We start from the raw sequence: 26463 nt of genomic DNA on the forward strand, positions 1-26463 counted from the left end.
AAACTGCTTAATGTATCGGTAGTGGGCACTGTGATTATTGCATTTCTGAATTCAGGAATATCCTAAGGGCAGTGCAGAGAGATATCTATGATGCTCAACTGATTACTGCAACGAGATTCTATTGAGCTCATGTTTTTTTGAATTTTCAATCACTATACACTTTTAATCAGAGCCAGAAGATTTTGCTCGATCTTCTTTCTCTCTCTTGAAATTTAAGTTAATTTGTTCATATTCAGGCTCTTACAGATAAATTATCATCATTGGTTATCACTGTTCAGTCCTACAAGACATTGAAGCAATACCACCACTTCATCTCATATCTTTCTATACAAAATCTTAAGCACTGCACTGCAGTTTCGAATTATCAGCTTTACTAAGTGTCCTCTCTTTGTTTAACAACAATAGTGTTGAGACCTTGCCTCTAGCCTAGAGTTGTTCTTGAGTTACTTTTGATTTTCGAGTCGTTCTGACTCTCAGAGGTTCTTCAACAATTAAGTGCACCAAACTAGAAAATCCATCACATTAGTCAACTCTAAGCATTTTGCTGTGGATGATTGCTATGGATCTCTGCGTCTTCCCTCTATCAAAAACCTTCAATTTGTTCTTTACGGCTGATTACCTCAGTAAAAAACCTCCGACGAGTTACTTATAATAAGACTAATTGCATAACAGGGAACATTGAAGCGAAAGTTTGATACAACTAATTGCTAGAAAAAGAGACGCGGATTCAAACAACGATAGAAATTTCACTGAAAAACTGAATGAAGAAGTACCTTGAAGAAAATGACGTCTAAGACATACATTATATAGCGATAAATGTTGATCTTATTTCTTATTTCCAATAAGTTTATGATTAGTTAGAAACACTAATAAAACATTTTTGTTCCACCGGGCTCGTTCCATAAAAGAATGTCTCTGTAGCATTTAAAGGAGAAACCCTCGAGAGTAGCAAATTGAGAGTTACTCTTTAACATTTAAAAGATGGTAGCTATGGGTTAGTCCAAGTTTTAATAACCAAAGAAGATAAATTCAAAGAACTTTCTTCTGCTCAACATGGTAATAATAAAAGACGAAACTCTAACGTTTCGCAAAATATTATATAAACCATCCCACAAGAGTTACCTTTATCCCAGGGAGAAAGAAAACTCTTAAGTACAGGACTGAAATTTGTTCCAGTTCAAACAGATGATGAATTCCAGTCCAACCATGATACTGAATCCTTTTTCCGCCGTTTTCGTCTGAAAGCCCATTTTAACAACATTAATGATGATCAAGACATCCAAGATACTGGTTAAGAAGAATCCCCTAATGATCTCCAGGCAAAGAAAATAGCCAAGCCTTTCCCTTCCAAACCCCTAAAGCAGGAAGATTTGCAGGATTGGACCTTTACATTGAAACATGCAGGTATGAAATAACCGAACTTAATTTCAAGTCTAGGCAAAAACTTTTCAACCTTTCTATGCAAGAATGGTATGCTTTAAAGCAATTAAAAGCGCGGGACGACATCGTCACCAAACCGGCAGATAAAGGTGGGCGAATAGTTGTTTGGCGTAAAGATTTGGATCTATAGGAGGGCTTCTCTCAACTGCAAATCACGTCTAACCAAGCACTGAACAAGAACCCATCTAAATCCTTCAACAAAACAATTATCAATGCTGTCAAAGATGAAATCTACAACGGAAATCTCCCATCCAACGCTTCAACAATTTATTTTCAAAATTCCAGGACTCCTGTCTTCTATATGCTGCCTAAGATTCATAAACCTGGTAATCCTGGTCGCCCTGTTGTGTCAGCTGTCTCCTGCCCAACATCTCAAATAGCAGCCTATCTGGATTCAATATTCGTCCGTCAATACACACCGATCGTCCAAGATCTACCAACGTTTGTCATCCCATGCTCTTCGCATCTTTAAGGAATTAAAATTCAAAGGACCAAACAAATATCTCTTCACTATGGATGTCAAATCACTGTATACAAGCATTTCACACAATGATGGTTTACAAGCACTAACGTTTTTTCTCGACAGAAGACGTTTTCAATGCCCGCTAACTACTACTCTTCTTCACCTCGCTGAACTAGTCCTTACAACTGATGCCTTTTCATTCAACAGTCAATATTATCTTGAGATATCTGGTGTTGCAATGGGTAGTAAACTTGGCCCAAACTATGCCTGCCTTTTCGTTGGCCACCAAGAACAGCTATCTACGAATCCTATAATGTCCCTTTTCCTTGCCTTATCAAAAAATACATCGATGACATCGTCGGATCAACATTTCTTCTTTTGGCTGATCTTCAATAATTTATTAACTACATCAATAATTTTCACCCAGCCTTGTAGTTCACGCACTTTATTACAGAAGAAAGCTTGCCCTTCTTAGACATCCTCCTTACGATCTCTGGCGACGAAATCTCCACATGCATCTACTACAAACCTACAGATGCTCATTGCCTCCTTAACTACGATTCATCGCATCTTAAGAAATGCAAAGACTCCATACCCTTCCCTCAACTCCATCGTTTCCGCCCTGTTTGTTCAAATGATGAAAATTTAGTTTTAAAAGCAAAGGAAATGTCTTCTTTTTCAAAAACAATAATTATCCTGACCATATTACCCAAGCAGCATTCAATAAAGTAAAACAACTTTCTCAAAATAATGCCCTTCTACAACCCAACAAAGAAAACAACAACAACCGCGTTCCTTTCACATTGATCTACCACCCTCTAAACAACACCGTAAAGAACATTATTTATAACAATTTCCATATCTTATCAATGACACTGAAACAAAGAACATTTTTCAATGCACCACCACTACTGGCTTTCCTCAGAGACAAGAATTTAAAGGACCACCTGGTCAGAACAAACTTACACTAAGCATCACAACAGCCTAGTGCTTTCCCCTGCCAACATCACCTCTGTCGTACTTTCACACACATTAACCAATCGACCACTATCATCAACCATAACCAATCCTTCCACATCGGATCTCACTTCACCTGTTCTTCTTCCTGTGTGATTTACTGCGTCATCTGCACCAAATGCCAATCTCTTCACATCGGCGAAACCTCCTGTCGAAGAATCAACAACCGTTTTGGAGAACACTTGAGAGATTTTGCTAACAAAATACACCTGACAGAAGAATAACAAAGCGATGCAGATAGCAACATATCTAAACATTTTAACTCCTCCAATCATTCTACTGCCGACATGTCCATCCTTGGCTTATTGCATGCACCGCAAGACACCGCCAAAAGAAGACTTTAGAGAAACGTTTAATTTTTAGCCTAAAAACACTTTATCCTAATGGTCTTAATAAACATTTTAATTTTCTTCAATAATTTCTTTTTACATCTATTTCCTACTCTTTTCTTACTTTCCTCCCATTCCCCTATTCTGTTTTATTCGGTTGCGTCACATCTCACATTCTTTTCTATCGCCTTTTCTTTGCTCGGCTCGTTTCTTTCTAGCCACTTGATAACGAGTACATGCTCGAAACGTCGTGTTTCCAACAATCAAACTAGTATATTTTCATTCTGGTACTAAATTCATTTGCTAACTATATCATCGTTATTGCCAATAACAATCTACATATGCTTTTAGTTAGAGTTTGTTTCATAATTTATATCGTTTAGTCCACTTATGAATATCCTCCATTCATTTCTACCATTTATTTTCAGCTATTTTAACTTTTTTACCAACGGTAACCCCTCAGTAAAAATAACTGATTTGCAGGGGGGGGGGGGGGGGCATACCAAAAACTTACAATAAGTTAAACTTTACAATGAACAAATTTGCTAAAGAACCTAAACTAAATAATACTTGTCATAAATACACGAATAAAAAACGGAAATAATTGTAGATGTTTATAAATGAACCTTTATTTCAAAAGATCTCAGGGCTGAAGAATTTCTGACGTGGTTTGCAGTGCCAAGACGGCTCCAAAAGTTTGGCTACAAGAATGGATTAATAAAGCGTATATTATAGTATAGACTTTCGTAAAGACTACAACCACTATCAAAAGTGTTTGAAACTATGATATGAAAAAACCAAGATTCTGCTTAAGAAAGCCAACACCACACCCCCTCACCTATCTTTCAATGAAAACGTTGCGTGTAGTGTTAGTCACAATATATTCACTGGGTAAGAATCAATTACGGAGGGCTGGAGTATATTTTTTGGAAATGGAAAGAGAAATGCACTGGAGATATCAGACAAATACAGGCAACTTTGGCAAAGAAACTCGGGATACGTATATGATATTTTTGTTGACGTTGGTACTTAAAAAGTAAGGCTTCAAGAATAGAAAGTGCTACTACTGTTTAGAAACACAAAAATATAACATAAATTAACATGAAATTGAACATTACATAAGTCGCAAGGAGTTCCCCTTTCTAGTTTGTATATCAATTGAACAGGTAAATCGTGCCTAATCGTCGATCGAATCTTACAAGATTTACGAGTATTTTTCAAAGGTTGAGAGTGATCGATACAATGATTCCTTACTAATTTTGTCATCTAAACGGTTTCTTATGAAAACGTGTCTGCAATGTAGTGTTCCTGGGCTTCTTGTTTTCCAAGTACCGTTTTCACTTAAACTCGACCAATACTATTAAATATCTAGGTTTTCGCTTTCCATCTAATAGTAACATCGTTTTGTCAAGAAAACCGAATGTAGAAAGCATAGAAGAAGAAAAGACATTTTTTATTGATTCTGTTGCTTAAAAAACAATCTGATAAAGAATTATGTCTGATAATGGAACAACGAAATGGCGGTTGAAAAAGAGCTTCAAATTAAAAAGACCTATTGATAGCCTGTCAATAAAGGTGAAAAATATTGTGTGTTCTCGATAATATGTTGATAAACAGCTATTATGGATATGCAAGCTAAGCTCTTCGTAAATATACACATGAATATAGAAATCAATAACAAAGCAATGTAAAGTTGCTCTAGTGTAAATTAAAACCAATAGATACGAATGAGTTTTCTATTCACAATACAATTTACTTCTGCAAAATATTTTCGCAGTTTACAATAGTGCTTTCATAGTGCAGAAGAGAGGCATCTTTGGAACGTAACAGTAAGCTTTTTAATATATACGTTATTGTTAACAGCTTTGTATTGGGCATTCAAAATTGATGTAAGACGGATCGGTCCAAAAGCTGTGCGCAGTCATATTTTTACTTCCTTTTGTTTTCGGCAGCCCTGGAAAATATCACAGACACATTCTCTCTGTAGATAACCATTAAAAACGATTTATATCCTTTTCGATCTATACCTCAAGATCTATATCCGTTGTTCTTGGGTACTGCGTAGCAATCAACCAATCAAACTGACAGGCCACCATGGAGGACTGGAGCGGAGGGCCTACCTCTTAAACTCCGAAAATTGCTAGGCATTAGCGTTTATGAATTTCAAGTTCCACTCTGACAAGATTATTGCAGATACATGTTGTTTTATTTTACAAAACACATTGAACTTCTGTTTAACACTTGTCATCAAAATTTGCTAAATTTTCATACATAAAAGAGGACGTCACATCCCCACGCGCCCCAAAGATATGGCCCTAGCTTTGACCCTGGTCAGTAAATTATGAGGGAAAATTATTTGTCATAAAAAACTCGTGATCAGCAGGTTCAGTTCTTTGGAATAGCCAAGCAAATGCGAATGAAAATTTTGGCTGAGGATTTCCTTTAAACATTCATTAATATAACTCTAATAACGTAGCTTTCAACAGAAAATGCTAAGTTTAGCAAATTATCGTTCTTTTCTTTTTAATAGTTTGAGCTGTATGAAGAAATTCAGTCTCTCTGATTTCGAACGTAATTTGATAAAATTCGAAATAATCTTAATAAGCTTTAATACAAAAGTTAGTTCTAACAAACCCATTTTACATAAACTGATAATCCCAATTCTTGTGCACAACACTATACAATAAACATTAATTTTACTAAAATATTAGTGTTGTTAAACTTACAAAAAATGTAACGTTTTCTTGACGAAACAATCGCAATCCTGAGCTGTCACGAAACACATTCTAAATCCATACTGAAACTAGAATTTCTAAGACTAACCTTGAAATTAACAATCCCGAATAAGAAAAAAAGGACGAGAGAAAGATTTTACTTAGAGTCCTGATAATGTCATTATGATATTTATGATCGTACATTAAAAAAGGATCAGGGGAAAGGGCCGGCAAATCAATGGTTATTGTTCTGCCAGTCCACTCGATCGAATTTCCAACTGTACAAAACAAAATTTATATCAATATATGTCAATTGCAACTAAGGCTCCCTTAGATTTTCTATCCTGACTGCCTTCTCGAATGCTGTGAGAGGTATTTCTTAATCTAATATACGAACAAAGAAGGAAATTAGAGTCTATAAATTGGTATAAAAAATATAATAATGTAATAATAAGAAACGTCGTTAATTTTCCATTTTGCAAAACCAGAACACGCTATGCATTACTTTTGAAACTCACTGAGAAAATATAAAGTCCTATAGACTTCTTTATTTCTTGTATTGCAAACTTTATTAAGCTGTCGTCTACAAGTAACAATCCAAAAACATTTAGCCATAATTACTCGATACACTTAATTAAATGACAACCCAGTTAACAAGAAAACCATTTGCATTAAATAATATAAAAAGTCACTGAACAGAAAGTTTCCATTAGTTGTTTTAAGTCTAAATACCAGGATATTAGGAATTTTTGTCAGTCTACCATCTTTAGCCAGCCTCAGTTCAACTTGCCATCTTTAGTCCACCTCAGTTCACTGAAAATTGAAATTCAGTTGCCACCTATGCATGTTAATTTATTTTCATGAAATACACGAAAACTGCCTTAACTTCACGGCAAATTTGATAGCTCCAATACATTTGCGATATGTCATACTATCTCTTGGCTTGTAATTTCTCCTTCAACTTGACGCTCTTTTTTACGGCGAGCTCGGTTCACAACTAGGCAATGTGCCAGTATACTTAGAACTATAAAGATGACAATTATACCTAGCAGAAGAAAGTTCGCTATGTCGCTGTCCTCCATCGCCACTTCTACGTTTCATTACTGATAAACCAAGATTAATCTTGTATTACCTGAAAGAAAGAGAGAAGAATGTGCAATAGATGTGTGGATAAGACAATGTTGACAAAACATTTGGTTGATTCAGTAAATACAAAGACGAGCAGGAACTGTCGGAAAAAGTGGCCTATGTAATTTCATCATTCTGGCTGTTTTCTTTCTAAAGAGATCTTTGGTTACTGTAGAATAGACTGTTTCGCATTAGAAAAGTTGATCGATTAGTCTAACTGTCGTTTAGACAGTGATAAAGTAACGTCAACAACATACTTTTTACAACAATTGAGAATGCAGGAGAAGGTCACTTGAAGGACAAATGCAGTCAAAGCTTTGTTGCAAGAATAATTCACTCTCCAGACAAGCTTAAACATTTAAACAATCACAGGTACTCTATTATCTAGCTGTCATTGTATCTAACTTTTCCGAGAGAAAAAGGCAAAGCTTATGCGGAACATGACTTCAGAAGACAGACTACGAACAATGGTGAATCGAAGTCAGCCGTCTCGAAACCGAACCCTTGTCATTTTTCTAAACTTTTTTATGGAAACGAACATTTAGTCCGCACTCCCAACATGTTAAACACCTATTTTGTCGCAAAATTGATGGAAAATTCTGAAAAAAATTGTCAAATCAATATTCTCTTTGGACCCTTTATCAGATACTATATCAGATTTTAAAAACTTTGGACAAAAAGTTGGAAGATAGAGGGAAGCAGAGCACAAGACCATAAGAAAATCACCTGAGAGAAAAGCACGTGAAAATACGTCAGTTAGCGCCGCTTAAGAGTGTTATGGCAAGGCAAACTCTATTTAGCATATTGCGTGATGAAAGATAGAGACACCGCAACGGCTAATCCTAACGCAGAAGCTTTGCAACGTCTATTTTAGAAGCAATTGATCTTAAAATGCAACCATTTCATGTTTTCTGGTATTTCAAATCCAGGATAAGAGTATTTTTTTGGAGTAATCGGGATTACATGGAAGAGAAGACAGACTTTGCAAAACCAACCTTTCTCTGAGAGCTTTCGGACAAATCTACGGCTCTTTTAATTTATTTGCACAAAGTACTGAAAACAATTTATTACATCATCAGGCAACTTGAACAATGACCATTCTAGTGAAAATGGTAATTGGAAGGTGACTCATTTATATGAATTAGGCAGTAGATGATCAATTATATGTTAACAAAAGCTATGTACAGATACAGTTTTTATGCAACATGATAACTTAGTTGGGAGCAAAACAAACTGATATAGTGATGTAACAACGACTTATGGCCATCTTGTTTGGTTATTATGTGTCGTGAAATTAAAGTCGATGAATTCGAAAAATGAAGTAAAATCACAATAAATGATAATCACCCTAAGTCACCTTATCTTTTCACATCACAAGCCTCAACGTAGTACGTATCAACGCAATATGTATCAACGCCATAGAGTTAAGCTCTTGCCCAAAGACGGCAATCAATCTTTCTACTTAACTTTATACTGTGAACCGTATATCACCTTTACGTGTGTACACCTTAGCTTTTAACAATGGGATCAATTACAATGGTGCATAGAAAATTTCATTTATTCAGCCTCATTACGAACCATGATACCTTAGTAGCCAAAGACTCAAAACTGGCTTCGAGGTCAATTGCAGCAGTCAAAATCAATATCACTCCTTCAAACAACAATATTCGCTAGATAAAGACAAATGTAGTCTGCGAAATCAACTGCCGCAGAAATGTTCGTTGGTTTAGAAAAAAATGGTTGCAAGCATGAAAGTGAGTTCGGTTATTCTTAGACTCGTATGCCCAGAAAGGAATTGTCTAGTTTCCATACTGCTGGACCTGATAGTCATAAATAAGCATGATTAATAGTCATAAATTAGTATGATTAATTATTTCAAGTAAAGAGTTAGGGTTAGGGTAAGGGTTAGGGTTGGTAAACTAATTACGTCATCAGGTCGAGCAGTATGGAAACTAGACAGGTCCGTCCAGAAAGATGTCCAACAAGCTATGAATAAAACTCTTCTCGTCTCATATCCTTCCGGTTTGTACAGGCACTACATACCCAAAATTAAACAGTTAGTAGCTACTCTGCTATGCTTGCACTTCGTATAAAGCAAGTCAATATATAATAGTAACATACCGAAGTGAATAGACTCACATCACACATCTTGATATCTGTTCACATTGCTCACACTACCCAATCTGATTGTTTATATATAAGTTTCACAAGGCTGCAAAAGCTTTCACCGGCGAAATAGGTTAATTTTGTAACTTTATTAAATTGACATCCATAAGCATTTGTGTTTGATGTTCAAAGTACCGACATCTGCCGTGTATTGGAAAAGTTTTAAAAAGCCGATAAATTGGCGGTATCAATAGTAAAAATAGTTTATATAATAACAGTAAATAACTGGCAAAGTTTAGACAGTTCTGAAAGTACTCCACAAAGGTAAAGTTTCTCTTCCCCCTTCAAATTTATTGAAAAGAACTGTACACTACTTTATGAAAAACATCGTGTTCCTTCTACTACATTCTTGCACTTCCAACTGTGCACAGACTTGCCTACCTAAAAATTGGTTTTTGAAAGAGTATTAGAAAAGGAGTAGTGTTATGTTGTACTTCGTTGAACTGGATATCAAAATATTTGCCCCTCCCTACTTAGCAGGTAGTACTTAGAACCTTATCTTCCTGCGGCAACCTTTAGCCCTCTTAAAAATATTCACTCAGCATATATTAAAGACACTGCTTAGACGAAATCTTGAGTTGTGAACTCCAGCTAGCCTGGGCTGGCTACCCCCTCTTTGTGCCAGTCTCTATGTAACCGCCATAATTTTTGAAAAGTGCGTCACATAATACAACGTTAACTTCAAAATGTAAAATTTCAGTGAAAATCAACACTTGAGGCTTGGTTTAATAATATTCGCTATAAATATAAGGCAACGAGAAACAAAAAAACTAAGGGTTCTGAAGGTTAGGAAAAGAGGGAGCAAAAACATAACGAGGTGTCCCCCCTCTCTGAGACTGGAGCATCGACAAATCATTTGGTTAGATCTCCACACACCTTCACACATGATCTACTGAACAACATCTCTTTAAATAAAATAAGCTTCATTTTCTTGGCTCCATTATTGATAATAAACGTGCTCTAATAAACGGGTTTTTGGTGTTTAAAGCAAAGTTGCTACCAGTGTAAAGAACTGGTGCTACAGGGAGGTGTTTCTGGTGCTGTTCCAAATTCAGAGGATTGTCAGAAATGACAGAAGTGACTTAAGTGATTGATGTGATAAGAGTGAAAGCTAAAACTCCAAAAAAGTGCTGCGTTTTGGTCGATGAAAACAGATTTGCACTCATAATGGTTAATGATATATAAAAGCAAAAAATCTAATTTGCAATGAAAATATAGAATTATGTTTAAAAGAAAATGTTAAAACAAGTATAAATATGATATACAATGGTGCCTAGAGGACTGGTACTGCGACCCTGCCATTGCGCTGAAAATTGAATTTAAATTGATATAAATAAGATAAGAAGAAAGAATCAAGTCATGCCCATCTATTCATCACACGAATCACCAAGGAGAGAGTTAAGATTATAATATACTATTCAATTATACGTATCAAGGAACTTCATAACATGCTAGCTAATTTAGAAAAAAATTGCCCCAGTATTCATAGATGAACCTATATGATAATCCATTTGTTTTGATGAAAAATATTTCAAAGATTTACATTTATTTGATGACAAAAATTATTGTTTGACTGTCTTTCACTAAGTGCTCAAAGAGCTGTACACGCTGTAACAGCCACCAGATGATCGCAATCAGTGTGAAACTGCAACGCAGAGCCGTCCTGTTCTACGCAACAATGCGTAAGTTGATCCATACATATCTTCATAATTGATAAGAAAGTAGATAGTATACAAATAAATGCGATAAAATTTACGTTTTAAATAAAACCTTGTGGCACTGAATATGAAAACAAACCTGTTTACATAATGTTTCATATTGGCAATAACACAACGAATAGGATATTCTCACCAGATAATGGACATTCGTTTCTCGTTTATTGCCAGTATTTATGCATATTGTGGCTTTTATTCGATAAAAAGACATCGCAATCTAGACTTAACTTATAAGAAAGCCATTGAAATCCATACTTAACAATTAAGCCTGCAAGCACAACCCTAATCCACCGAACAGTCAAAATTAAATTGTTTGCTACTAACCAAACAAAAAAGTTATCCATGACTTGTCATTTTACTTTGAATACAAAGACGTTCCTTGACGCAAATGTCCACATGTGAAATAGGCTAAAAACCTATCTTGTATGTATCACAACATGGTTTTGTAGGAAGATTCAGTATTCTCTCCAATTAATGAACACTCTAAAAAGCGGACACCTCTGATTAGCAGACAAATTGTTTTTCCCCGATCGTTTTCTGGTCAAAGTCTCATGAAAAACTTTCTAAAAAGCGGACATTTAATTAGAGGACACTCTAATCAACGGAAAATATTGTTTGCATAAAATAGTCAATTTGGCATTTTTTCTCTTTCCAATTAGCGGATAGTGCAAAAGAATTTGGGAGCCAGCGAACAAAAAAATGAGACGAATGAATATTTTTTCAAATATTTATTTCAAACACTTTGACACTTGACAATCTAGTTGGCTTTTTACAGCTTTGATCTTTTTTACAGCCCAGTTTACTAACTTTTTTGTCCATGAAAGTGTTGTTTTACGCTCAATTTGGTTGTTTTTTTATTTTTTTAGTGTCTAAGTTCAACCCGAGAGCCACTAAGTACCCAGACTACACCCAGAGGTGGCGCCAGAAATCTTCCGACAGAGGGGTTGGAGCTTCCGACAGGGGGTTAAATAACTAAAATATGCAGTTTTCGTATGTTATTTTGTCAAATTTGCTTCGACAATAACCTAAAATTTCCTCCGATTGGGGGGGGGGGGAGCTAGGTGCTTGCGACGGAGGGGCTAGCCCTCCCCTGGCGCCACCACTGATTACCTTTTGAAAACAAAACTAGGTTCTATTTTCAACTTTGGGATTTTTATTGCAAAACTCTTCAAAAGGCGGACACTTCCAATTAGCGGACACCTTGCTCTGGCCCCGACGCTGTCCGCTAATTGGAGAGAATACTGTATGATATTTATTGCTTTTTGATCAATTTAAAATTAGTTAAATTCTATTTGAAAATTCTGTTGATCTGTGCTTTGAAAGTAACATAGAACACTTATAAAAGTTTTAAAGCATAGTAAAAAAAGTGACAAAACAAAAAGGGTTTAAAAACCTGAAGTAACTCAATTTGATAACTTTGTAAACATCGCTGAACTCGAAAATTTCTTATATGAAAACTAATTGTCCAGCATAAAAAGTTAGATTCTTTACAATTGGACTCAAAAAGCTCTTTATATAAAGCTTTTTGTTTGTTATGGTAAAACGAAAAACCTTTTTAAAGTAACGCAACTTCATCCGCTGCTTTTCAAACAAAATAATACAGGAAACTTTCCCTGGATATAAATCTCAAAAGGCGTTTTATACACAGAAAGATTAAATTCGTTTTTAAGAAGCCTAAAACTTTCTTTAAAGTGGTTGCTTAAGCAAAGAATCAAACTTCACCTGATTAAGTAATATTTCCGATTTTTATTGTCGTATTACATAAAATCCCCGGCAATCTAAGTCTTGCCATGCAAACGGCAGCGTTTTGTAGATGGCGAATTAAGAGTGATACAAGAATTTCTTTGACGAAAGGACGAGCAACTCCAAAACTAGGGGCTAAATCTCGAAATAACAAACCCTGCATTCCCTTAATAAACAGAAATTTGTAAAGCCTCCAAGGACTTACAGGTAGTTATTAGCTATCTATTTTACAGCCTCTATTGTAAGAAAGATATCCAGTTCTTAAAAATGGTGTGTCGATTTTAGATCCATTGAAATTGAGGACCCATCATTAATGGTTGGATGAATGAATGAATGAATGAATGAATGAATGAATGAATGAATGAATGAATGAATGAATGAATGAATGAATGAATGAATGAATGAATGAATGAATGAATGAATGAATGAGTAAAATGGGGGCTTAGACAGTAGGGCAGGAACTATGACGTACTAGCCTTTTCCTTCTGCACCCACGTTGCTCATGTAACCGTTTTGGTGTCCTCTAGATTGCATGCAAATTACTCTGAATAGACAATAATCTCCTTATGTATTGCATTATTGCAGCTTTAGGTATACACAAGGTAATGGTCCACAGAGCTCTCCATCACTAGCAAATGCGTCATCTACATAGAGACGTGCAGTGAAATCTAAAATGAATTTCCGATGTCAAAGGATGATTTGGCTTTGCCAATTTTTAGTAAGATATCCACATAAGGACATGGACGTAATTAGACGTCATGTGACAAATTAAAGCTCATTTTACTACTTTAAACGTATTTCTAACAAAAAAGACAAACTATCCGCCATATTCAACTGCTTAGACCAGATTTTTTTTGTTAGAAACGTCATTCCAGCCACGTTTCTCCTTCGTAGAGGGTAAGCAGGAACTTTCCCCATTTTACCCAAAAAACAGCGGCAAATCACCGTTTACCATCACAATTCAATATCCCCAGTTGATAAAGAACTCAAAACTGGTAATCAAAATTTCCCCACCCCAAAGTGGTACTCCCTGCCATTTCCATCCTGTCTTTATTGCTCATCAGGGCCCCGCTTGAAGGACAACAACTTTTGATATGACTACAACACTACTTTCAAACTTTGAATACTAATTTGAGATTTAGTCATTATTGGTTTATTACGCACCAAATTGAGGAGATTTTTTGAATTATCATTCAAAATTTCATTCGCGAATATACGGATAGTCAAAGCCTTTTTACGACATAACGCAAGGAAAACTCATGTTTCACGCTTCAAGTAGGAATCTTGATTCACAAAATCACGCATAAAAATCGAGATTTCACGATTTCACAATTTCACGCACGAAAATATGGCCAATAAGGCATCACGCAAAAATATGGGGGCCCCTTTCATAAGTTGACTGGGGCTATGAAAATTCATACTTGTACGAAAAATGGTTTGAATTACTGCTTATGTGGTGGAATTTTGTTGAAAAATTATGATTGTAATCCATATGGCAAATAATTCCTTACTTTCTCTGTCTAAACAAGAGACAGTATTCTTTAAAAATCCAAAAGAAATGAGTTGGATCATTTGGTCTATCCAAGACAGAAGACTTTCGAGGGCTTATTTCAACACACAAAAATACAAGATCAGATTCAGATATCAGATATGCAAGAAATCTAGCCCGTCGCTTTATAACCGTGAATGTGATCTAGGGCAAAAATTAAAAGTTAATTATCGCAGTACTGTGTCCAGATCATACAAACCTCGGTACTTACAAAATTGAGAGACCTTCCGAAAGCAGCTCATTCAGATTTGTGAATGAAATAAACAAGCACTTGAAACGGTTGCATTAACTTAAAATAGGAGGTACCTGGTTGATTAGCTATGGGGTTGACTTCCATGCATTGATGATATTGGAGATGATCTCTATGTGTGTTTCTTAGCTGTATCCGCGGATCAGCAAGCACAAGGGTATGTAGAGACCTATCAAAAGTACCTGCACTATGAAAAAGAAAGGTGTAAGAAGCTTAAAAAATGACATACAAAGAGCGCCCGTAAGATCTCATAAATGATTGATTCTGAGCTGAGAATGATCAAGATTATTTATCTCTTCAGCAAAGACAAAGTGCAGTAAGCGAAAAGCATAGGAAACGTAATTTTGCAAACAGCTTCCTGCATAGAACACACACGCACTTTTTCAAGAACAAGCTTTGAATGATAATATAATAATTTTCATTAAATATCTCTAAATCTTGTGCCCCACCCACTTATTTGTTATTTTCAGTTTTTAAAACGTATCATCTTGTACCTGTAATTTCCTATATATATATATATAAATATTTTTCTTTTTTTTGTTAACATTTATTATGTGTACGTGTAGCGTTCGTATTTCTTTGTCTAGTTGCATATAATGGCCATAGGGTTGTCGTTTTCCTTTGCTCCCCATGGTATCGTACCTGTAGTTTCGTAGAGTAATTAGCCGGTATAGTAAAATGTAGTTTGCATTGTAATATTTTATCTGGATATAAAAAAAACACACGCACTTGCAATATTGCTAAAGGCACAAAACAAAGATGCATGCTTTCTACAATAATTGCTAGATGAATTTTTATAAGCCGTTGCATTCAAGGTTGAGAACGGACAAAGGAGTTGAAAGATGAATAAGGTAGACGAGAATTGAGAGGAGCAGGAACGTAGATACCGGGGCAGGAGCGTAAAATTGTTTGGCTATTTACTTCCTTGGAAAGAAGAATTGGGGTTCTCTAGTATGAATTTTCAACTCAGGCCTGTCTAAAAGGAAATAACATAACAATTGAATATGTGTGCGCTACCCACAAACAGCGAATATTGTCTTGATGTTCACCTTCTACTAATGGCTGGCAACCCATGTTATACTCTCATATCAATAAAATGTTATTTAGAACCCTAAAACAATTTATAGTATGTAATCGTAGAATATTCAGTATTGAAATAACAACTAAAATTTAGAACACTCGGGCCTTTAATTATCTAAAAAACCACGAGCCTCTGAACTCTGTACTTACACAAACAACTTTTTTACTTTTCATTACAAAGATTGGACGTTTGGCTGGAATCTGAAACGCTCAATTTCTAAAGTAGAAATATCGCAAAAACACTGCGCATCAAACTAACAATACCAACTCAAAGCCTCTATTAGTAAAAAAATAAGATACAAAGCTTTATTACCGAATTAAGAATGTATTAAATAATTGAAAACCTGAATAGCTAGCTCCAGTCAATTAAAGCAAAGCCACATCGATCAGGCCAAAGGACAATCTGACATCATCTACATATTTCTGAGGCTGCTTACATCCGAGTCTAAAGAACTGCTATACAGAATGAATCCATTTATTTGTCCTAATTATTAACTACTATGATTATTTGGATGCTAATAGGGGGAGCTGACTTCAAAACTAAAGCACTCCACAATAGCCCACAGTCGACGACTATTGTTAGCTTTACTTGTAGGGTAACAGACCAAGGAGGTACCGAATCTTAGAATCGATATAGAGATACCAAACCAAATCTTTAGTGAAAAGATATATATTCTAGGATGGAAGGAACAGGATCTCCTTTTTCAACCATTTTAAAAATTTCTGATGTTCGGAGGAACGTTTTTTATTCTTTCTATATTTGAGCTAACTTGCTTTGCACTTTGGAAACGACACAAGGGAGAAGATCACTTTATCGAGCATAGATTCGGCTATTATTGCAAACAAGGATTTTTGAATAACCGGGGAGGAGTTGAAACTTATGAATGTCCACCTTACGGATCATTTGCCTGTAGGACCTCGATAGCATTGCATATTTATTATTGAAGACGCGCTGAATGGACGTTGTAACGATTCGAAAAGCAAAATATTTCATCAAAATGAAATAAAAGCAAAATAAAGAATTATGAGCATTTTGCATTAGAATAGGATATCGCTGTTTTTACTTCGATTGAGTCCATTCATTGAAAAAAAAAGTTCACAATCCGAACTAAATGCTCGTTTTTGAAGCAGTTGGACATATTCAGTACTGTTTATTGCTAAGACAGTTGAAAACTCTGGAGTGAATGAACTCGATTTAATTACAGATGAAGATCAAAACTGCAGTTTCTGTCATGCATAATTGAAGATAAGAAGAGCCTACAACCTTTGCTATAGCCTCACGACATCAGCACAGCGGGTTCGCTGCGAAGAAAGCCAGGTGATTCCACTTTATTCATATATCTGTTTACATTAGGATTTTATTTCCATAATCCAAAATAGAGTAGGAATGCACTGTAGCCTATGTTACAGACACAGGTTGTGTAAAATGTAATCATTTGCGATTTATATGCTTGTGCAAGGATACCCATAAAAGATAAGCCCAATATTATTGCACTGTATTCTTCGATTGCCAAGAATATTTATTTGGGCAAAGACAAATCGGTTGTTTTCCGTTATCCTCCTACCTCATGACATCCGAAAACTCTATGTTTCACAAATTCGTAGTTTTTGTTTGGCTATTTGCTTCAAGGAACTACGTAAAGCGTGCTTCGTTGAGAAGTTTGCGGTTTAGCGTGACGCTTCTATTTCTCAATAAGAATTTGAGACTCTTTTCTTATGATTATTAAATAAAAATTTGTGTCTGTAATTGTAACAGTAGATTAGAGGGCGATGACATAGAAAACGTCCAGCATGGCTTAGTGTTCTGATCTTTTAATTGACTGTTTTGACTTCGACTTGCATTTAATGCTCCTGATTCATTAGAAAAAGCACAGCATATTCAAGGCTAGCCAAAACAGCCTGCATTATCACACCACAGCCGTTCAATGAACAACACCAACTTTAAATTCCGTGAAAGAAAATGAAGCCAGGTTTTTATTGATGCTGTTCATGTCTAGTGAGCCAGATTAACTGAATGAACAAATCGTTCCTTTATAAGAGAAATCCTGCTAAGCGATATGACACCGAAAACGAGAACATATGACACACGAGAAGAGTGTAGGAAAGGCACAAAGTCAGTTAACATCCTAGGACCAAAACAGGCGTCGATAATCGAAGGGTGTGTATGCTCTCTAGAGAGAAAAATGATTTATGACAATATGACAAATGTAAAATAAAAAGCTTAGCGAAAAATGGGGAACCTATAAGGTGACTTGGAGAGAAGACGAAATTTTAATAACAGGGCGCATTTTTAGCTAGAAGTACAGCAAATCCATTAGAGCAATAAAGAAGGAGCTGCCGAAGAAAACAAGCAATGAGCGGCCGTAGGGCATCTCTTACGCACAAGAAACTAAACGAAAGACACTGTAAACTCTTGCATAACGAAAACATTGGAGTATTGTACGATCATCAGGTTATTTTATGACACAAAGTTGATGTACCGGTATATCGAAAAGTTTTAGAATACGCAGAATAATCCCTAGAGTCGAGCAAAAACATGCTGCTCTTCTTCTTAGAGCAATGTAATTTTAGAAAATGTTCCTTTCTAGACATGCCCTTCTTGAACAATGTGCATGTCAGCTCTTTCACTTGGGTGACTTGGGAGAGTAAAATGTTAGGAAAAGAAACGGGCAGCCAAAAACAAAAAGTTTGGGTTTCCAGAGGACCTTTTTGAATAATTGACAGCAATATGCAAATATATTCTTGCGAAGCAAGCCACGGCTTAAAGCAATTTTTGGGCATGCTGGAGATGGGTGTCGGTTAGGCTTGAGCAGTGGTGGAAAATGCGGGGACGTGGGGGCAACGTTTTGCTAAATTGTCGGTTTTTTGGTGAAGTATGTCATTTGTCGGCAAATTTCCTTTCTTTGTGAGCACTGCCCCCCCCCCCCCCATTTGAAAAATGAATTTCCGCCACTGGGCTTGAGCCCTGGAAATAAGTGACGTCTTAAGTAACATCATCATGTGGAAGGGTGCTTGCTTCAGTGGTTTTATCTAGAAAAAGGTTGCTTTGTTCTTTGACAAGCCATTGCTGACTTTAGAGGCATGGAAAGGTAAAGGCGACTTGAAAACTTTGGAAATGTCTAAATAGATGAAAGAGCTGAAAGCTTCCCTTAAAAGATATACCAAAACCAGGTGAAATTAAATCTTATCTGGACACCCAAATCTTAACAGTGATGTTAATTTCGAGGCTCATATAACTTCCCTTAGTTAGAGAGCATCTTGAATAAAAATAATAAAGACATTCCTTCTACACGAGCAGCTTGATAAACTGTAGATGAGACAATGAAATTAGTATTTTCTTTAATAATTGAGAGAATTTTACTTCAATAATTTTGAGGTTCTCTAGAGATCTTTATGCCACTCCCTTTAAATTGCGATTGTTGCCTTCTCAAAAAATATTTTTATTTCATTCAGAAATCAAACAATGCTTGCAACAAAAACAAAATAACTGCAATGTATAATATCAACATGGTAATAAAAAATTTTCGAAAAATTTATAATTAGGTATCATTCACAGAAGGAAAAAACAGGAAAACGTAGAAACGACGACGATAGTGGCAATTGCACAGGCTTACTCTCTTGAATGAAATGAATTTTTAATAACAAGGTTTCATAGCAAAAGACTTAAACGTAGAAACCGGGAAAAGTGATGAGTTGCAGAAAATCACTGTGAATATGGAAGAGTAAACGTGAAAAACACCCGTACATAAAAATCGCTAAAATATCCCTCACTTGAGTAAGATCGGCTTTCGCAAATGATTGGTATAAATAAGATTCCAATTAAGATGAAAGTAGTACATAAAAACACAAGAAGAAAGCATCAAAATCGGCATACTATCCAGACAAAATAGAGGTATGGTGGACATCAATCGCCGATACTTAGTTGTATAGCCATACCATAAACTTTGTAAGCCTACAGATAAGATCTGATCAAAAGTGGGTCGAACTCACTGTTTAACAACAGAGTAGCTACAAAATAAAAGCATAATTTTCTATAAATTGATAAATTAACAGCTTTTCTGTTTACCTCGGCGTATTTCTGAACAAAGAAATCCGTGTTTGCCTCCAGCAACATGAGCAAAAACAGAGATTAAAAAGATCGACAGAACCATAGGCCATGTCATAGTGAGAGAACTTTACTTGCTGTAGTACAGATTTTTGAATACATAATGAAGAAGAAAAAGGCGAACATCTGTCCAAGATCTGAATCCAGTTGGGCGTGGTTGAGACTCATTGATTCAAAATTGTTTCTGCTAACAAAAATCGAGCTTGTGATAGCGTGTTCAACGCTTCTCTGTAATCAGTCAAACAAGAATAATTGCTTGGCAACAGACGTCTGGCAATCAAAGATACATTGTCATGGAAAGCGATGCGATGCGATACTGTAGTGGGTAATTTCAGAAATCTTGTCAGGGAAGGCGATGTTGGGTGTCAAAAAATGTGAGAAAGGAAAGGCCCTGTGATTTTGCGAGTGAGAAACACCAACTGTAATGAAACATATCTGTGTTGTTAAAGCTGTTGGGTACCGTTCCAACTTCGAAATTATTTGCTTCTTTTCTATAAATGTCCATTAATTTCGCTGGTGCTTCAGCTTTAAAGTTAATAAGATTTTATCCAAACGAGATCAAGGTCCCATGTAACTTATCAAAAAACAATATTAAATGAAGTTAAAGCCAGGTATGTACTTATCTCAAACGGATTAAAAAAATTCATTTTGACCTGTCCAGCATGTCATACAATTTTCGAACTCAGGTAGCACAAATCTTTAGTGTTCGTTAACAGTTTCTAGCAGAAAAAACACGGGTATCCATCACAAAGGCTTCAAATACCCAAATCAAGTACAAAAACTAAGGTTAGGCACTTTGCTCGATTGTTGTGGATAATTCCCTGTCTAATAGACTTACACGGAACATTATGACATTCCACCTGCAGACATGCAGGCACCATTCTCCAAGAAGGGAGCGAGTTCTATATAGTTCCAAAGTAATGACGTCATAAGAACTTATTTTAGACCTTTTGGATTTTGAACTAATAAACCTAAAAGAGCATCATGATAGGCATTTAATGGTGCGAAATCAAATAAGTATGTTAAAAATTGGCAGAGATTTGGCCACAAAAGCATAGGTTCCACCCAATACGTTCTTCGGGGAATTGGCAAACTTTTGTGAACGGGATTTGGGAATCAATAACACCGGGATTCGGTAATTGATGGGCTGGAATCGGGAATTCGGCGAAAAAGTATCGGGAATTTAGGAATGAGGGAAACAATTGGATACCCTTCATCAAATCACTGTAACTTTATGAACCAGGCCAGACAGTAACCCGCTAGCAAACTTTGACCAGACAGTAACCCGAAAATCTTTTATTGGCCATAACTCACCTAATTTTACACATATTGAAATTATTTTGCATATAAAGAACCTTTTAAAAATTTATTTTGATGACGTCACACTATATGGACTCGGATATATTTCAACGATAGTGTTGTCATAGCGCATGGCCATTCCTAAATGAGATATATCTTATCTAAAGCTATGGCAAAGCCAATAATCACCACAATCGATTATTGTAAATCGATGTTGGAGCATTGGCTTGGTATTTGTACATATAATTTAAACGGAAGTGCTAGGTACCAGCATCAGCATCCGATTACAAACATCTTCATTTAGTTAAATACCAGACAATATACAAAAACATAAAAAGTCTATTAGCATAATACTCTTAAAGAGATTATGCTTGTTTTAATTAAGTGTAGGGTGATTAAGCGAGGGGTGGTTTGGTTAGTCGTTTCTATAGTCAACATGAACAAAACAAAAGTGAAGACCACTGGACATGGCGTCATTCTTCGGTAATCTATTGCGAGAGGCTTACTGACGACTCTAAAGCCTTGGCCAAACGATTCGATTTTTCAATCGATTTTTCTCTCTATATTTTATCTCAAAATCGAGCGAAGTCAAGCATGGATGGCCAAACGATTCGATTTTCCACTCGATTTTTCACTCGATTATTTACTCAATCGCCAAAGCCAAAGCGCGCCAAATCCAGAACTCTGCGATTAAAAATGGCGGCAAAGAAACCGAAAGCGTCTGCCATGCTTATCTTAATGGAAGTTTTGGAAGACAAAGATGAGTTGGACGACAACCCCAACTTCACCAGCGATCCACACTTTTACACAATTAAAATGGCTGTCTTGTCTCCTCGCTTCAAAAGAAATTTCCGCGCGAAAACAGGTTATTGCACATGCGCTCACTAGACTCACTCGACAAGGTGGCCAAACGACTCGATTTTCATTCGACAACACCTTTTTCACTCGACTTTTTTATCATGATCAAACTTCACCCGACATCACTCGACGCCATTCGACTTGCTCGACTAGTGCAGTCGTTGATGTGGTGAATTGCCTAGAATCCAGTTTGGGGAAAAATTTTTCTAGAAATTTTAAAAAAATGAGCTTTTTGACCATATGCACAATATCATCTGCCGAGGGATTCTGCAAAATTTGAATAGCTTGCAACAATTCAAGGCGTAAATTCTGAATTTGGAAGCTAAACAGGTATTCGAGTTGACAATTGAGAAATAAAATTGAGTATAAGGGCCTGCACCACCGGGGGGGGGGAGGCTGGAGGCGCCAAGGCCCCCTATATTTTAAGTAAGCAAAAATATTTCCATAGGGGTCCTGCTTTGAAGGCCTAAACTCAAGTTCAATGTATAGAACTTGGCCCCTCCACTCAAAGTTCGTGGCGTTGGCCCTGGGTATAGGTTGGACAGTAGCAAAATAATCAAGTCTTCTTGCTAACCCGCCAAAACTTTTGAAAATTCTTGATTATTAATGAGACTGTTAATTTTTCCACAATTTAATTTTTTTACAAATATATCAATTCTGTCTTGTGAGGACCTCTGGTATTGGAATTCTTTGCCCAACATGAAACATGAAAAGCAGTTCTCATGATATACATTTGCAATCCACGAATTATGCCACGTCCTTCCAAAGCTAAGCTTATCTTGTATTATTATCGTTATTACACAGTTTTCTAGCACCGCTGCTAGGCGGTACGGGCCCTGGAGCTAAAGTCATCACGACTCCCCAATTTGCAGCGAAGGCCCAACGCCCTTGCTCTGAAATTCAAGGCTAAAATGGGCTATATATGTTGCTTTGTAGCGTGGTTAAAATGTTCATCTTTTCTAAAACCTTCTCGCGAATCTTCGGCCTGGGGTTGTGTTTATACAAAATAGGCATGAATGCAGTATTACGCCGCAAATAAAAGTGAGTCAACTTATGAGCCCCCCCCCCCCTTTCGAATATATTTTATTCAAACTGTTGCTCATAAATGTTCAAGCCTTAACAGTACCAGTTCACAAGCTTTGTTAAGGCAGAAACGCCAATAACATTACTAAAGTGAATCTTTTTAGCAACATCACATTCAATACTCAGCAAAGCCAAGGCATTCAGCTAGCAGCTAGCCATCATTCCTCGTCATTTTGACGGACCCACTTTGCTACCCGTCAAGAACATCAAAAGGACGCTTGAAACATACAAAAAAGCAGTATTAATTTCAAATACTTTAACATCTAATTTCAGGAATTTTGGGCCTTTATAGGTGTGAGCCTTACCTGGAATGATGCATTATTGTTATATAGTGATTTGTAGCAGCATTACCACAAAGAAAGCAATATTTTTTCCACCTGAACTCAGCAAAACCTGATTGAGTCTCTTAGAACAAGGTGTTGCGTTAATATCTTAACTTTTTCGAGGTATCTTTCTTTGGTTAAGAAAGTCTCGACGACAGTTTTGATGAACTGAAACGTTACCAATTGGAGTTTTCCAACTCTCTTTGTTGAATTGTTGTTTCAATCAAGTCTTGCGTGTCTTTCATTGTGCTTTATGAAGTTTGAGGCACCTTTTTCATGACGTGTACTGCCTTTCCATTTTAAAAACTAGCATGCATATCACAAAGTTTTAATCAATCAAATTGATTAGCGATTCTGCCATATTTTATCCAGAGAGTACCATTTTCCAGAAAGTGAGCCGTTTATTTGTACCAATTATCAGACAATAATGACTTGCGTTGATATCGAAATCGCAAAAGGACATTAAATTTTTGGCTGGTATGTCCCCCAATACCCAAAATAGCCCATCCCCCGAGTAAATTGCTAAGGCATTGAATAACTTTATGTACCCTAAAATATTGATAAATGTCCCTCGCTTATGGTGCCTTAACGAATTTTGTATTTTGGGTATTCAAAAACTGCCTGTCGATTATAAAATTCCCGCCCATGTTTTAAAGGAAATCAGGAAAACTGACTTCTTCCTTTATCAGCCCTCTTATTTATTTTTCAAGCCTAGAATAAGAGAATTTTTCCTTACGTAAATCTACAATTTTTAAAGAAATACAGATTTTTTGTTTTTTCCTGAACAGATGACCTCAGTTGTGCTACAAGTATTTGATTATCGAGTGTGGCCATATAAACCTCAAAAATGTTTTTTCCCCATGGTCGATTTTGGGCGATTTTGAGTATTTAGATAAAAAAATTCTGCACTGGATGGTGGAAAATTCGCCTTTCTATCATTTTTTCCCCGGTTGACCTTGAATTGAACGCTCCACGACCGCACTCTTCTTTCTGAGTAGAAAATCGAGTGAAATCGAGTCGTTTGGCCGAAGCTTAAAACGCTAGGAATAGCATCGTAAAACACTGATCAACCACACGAAGGAACTGATAATTAGATAGAGACAACCTCTAATAAACTGGTTAATCATTTAAACATGCAGGTCATGGCCGAATTAAAAAAACGAATTATCTAAAAATGGCAGGAATAGAAAATATGTTAGGTGTAGAAAAAGCACATGAATGAGGATGGAATGGTTGCTGTGATGGAAGGTGGAGTAATGCCGTTGGAAGTTGGGGGCAGTGGCGGTGGAAGGTGGGGCAATGGCGGTGGAAGGTGGGCAGAGTCAGGAAAGCATTATGATCGCACGGCCACTGATCGGAGGAAGGTCCACGAAAAACAATATAAGCTCCTATGACAAACCAAAGCCACGCCCGCTTTCCATTGTTTTGTGAGGAGGGTGTGCTTTCTGAGACGTTTTTGTCCGGAGGAAGGTTAACAACTTTTCTGGACTCTGAAGGTGGGGGTAGTTGTAGAGGCAAAACCAAACAAAATTTTTCGGAGGAGTACAGAAATGATTATTGCTGACAAAAAAGGGCGTGTCTCACTCTTTGATGGTGTTACCATAAAGATAAATAATCTTACATGCTGCTTTTATGCGTTTCTATTTCAAAATTCACACTTTAGTGCTGTACTTCGGAAGTTCAATAACTACAGAAATGTTAATACGTTACAATTGTTGCAATCATGTTACAGGGTGAGAAAAAATTTTTTTCTTCTACCCGGCAAAAATCCTTTATTAGCTGACAGACAAAGTGTTGGGGGGTATAGCACCCCCTTTGGTGACCTTTTGGGTAGTTGCAGTGAAAGGTGCAATGCGGGGGAAGGTGCGGTAGTGGTGGTGGAAGATGGGGTGGTATCGGTGGAAGGTGAGGTGATGACAGATAACGACTTAAGGTAATGTTGTGGTGGTGGAGAGAGTGTGGTGGAAGGAGAGGATGTGGTGATAAGGAGTGCGTGTGGTGGTGGAAGATGGAGTGGCTTAGAATTAGAAAAAGTTAAAAAGAGGGAATTGAACAGCTATTGAAAAAAAGGGTTTTTTTAAGTGGAAAGAGAATAGTGCTTGGAGGTCAGATTTATTTACATATGCTCTTTGACTTAAAAAGAAGGATTGCCTCACAAATTAGCTGCATTCGTTCGTTCGCCGAAGTAGGCTTATCAACACCGTCCCCGGGACGGAGAAACAAAAAGCTGTCGCATGGAAACAATATGAAAAACAATAGAATTGTTCTCGAAAGAATGGCTCTCCGCCCATAATGAAAAAATTAAAAAATGTCTGCTACTGGATAAAAATGGGGTCTTTTTGTAAAAAACATACAGAACTCTAGATAGAGGATATCAAAGATAGAAAGAACATTTGTAAAAGTGATAAATCTTTGGTTGCTAATTTTCCGCCGCACGATGACAAAGTGTGGTGTGGCGGAAAATTAGCAACCAAAGATTGAGCCGTTTTAATGGGACATACTATTTCAACAGCACAGATGGACTCTAAAACACACTTTTCTCCCGTGTGGAGCAGCATAAAAATTAACAAGAAATGAAGAAGGGTTTTGTGACGCTGATGAAAACAAAACACAGTTGGTGGGCCCGGTCAACTAAATTATTGGAACGGAGTCTAGATACGTAACGGCCTAGCCTGGGATCAGCATGTGAAAGAATTGAGCTTGGCAAACAAGTCTCTTCTGAACTGCAAATACACACATTATTTTGTTTCGAGAGTAAAATACCGGGGAGATCAAGACCCCAGTTTCAGACGAAAGCGGAATCGATTCAGACAAACAAGATGACATCAATGTCAAAGCGACTTACCGTGACGATTTTGTAAACAACACTGCACATGGAACAAATGAAATCTCCAAGCCGATTCATTGAACAGAACATAGAAAAAAGTTTGATAAATGACATACCTCTTGAATAAAACAGTCCAGGTTAGCCTGATATGCACACATCGATTCACCCTTCGTTCGATCGTGTCCAGTTGTTCCTGTCTAGCAAAAACGTTCTATGCTTGATTGCCGTTAAAAGGATGCATTAATTTCACTCATTATCACTATTCACTGCAATGGCCAGGAGATAATCTCTTTTTTCACAAACTGCTCGTCTGCGTGTTTCCTTATTGAAATAGGCCTTTTAGTGGAATTTCTTCTCTATAGAAGTTGATATTT

The 26463-nt window shown here is 36.6% G+C and overlaps 2 long non-coding RNA genes across 2 annotated transcripts in view; one reads left to right on the forward strand and one right to left on the reverse strand.

Moving 5' to 3' along the window:
- The window catches only part of LOC135687312 (uncharacterized), a 41318-nt gene extending 15038 nt beyond the window's left edge, over nucleotides 1-26280 (forward strand). Inside the window, exon 3 of the long non-coding RNA XR_010516185.2 lies at nucleotides 16800-26280. This is a non-coding gene — a long non-coding RNA (uncharacterized LOC135687312). The remainder of the gene's footprint in view (nucleotides 1-16799) is intronic.
- Nucleotides 5810-26341, reverse strand: LOC135687311 (uncharacterized). Its single transcript, XR_010516184.2, has 2 exons — nucleotides 26206-26341; nucleotides 5810-7095 (listed from the first exon to the last, which is right to left on the reverse strand). It is a non-coding gene; the product is annotated as an uncharacterized LOC135687311 (long non-coding RNA).
- Between the last annotated feature and the right edge of the window lie 122 nt (nucleotides 26342-26463).

This window comes from Rhopilema esculentum, chromosome 20, assembly GCF_057945365.1.
Source record: "Rhopilema esculentum isolate cy_ngs chromosome 20, ASM5794536v1, whole genome shotgun sequence".
NCBI classification, from domain to species: domain Eukaryota; kingdom Metazoa; phylum Cnidaria; class Scyphozoa; order Rhizostomeae; family Rhizostomatidae; genus Rhopilema; species Rhopilema esculentum.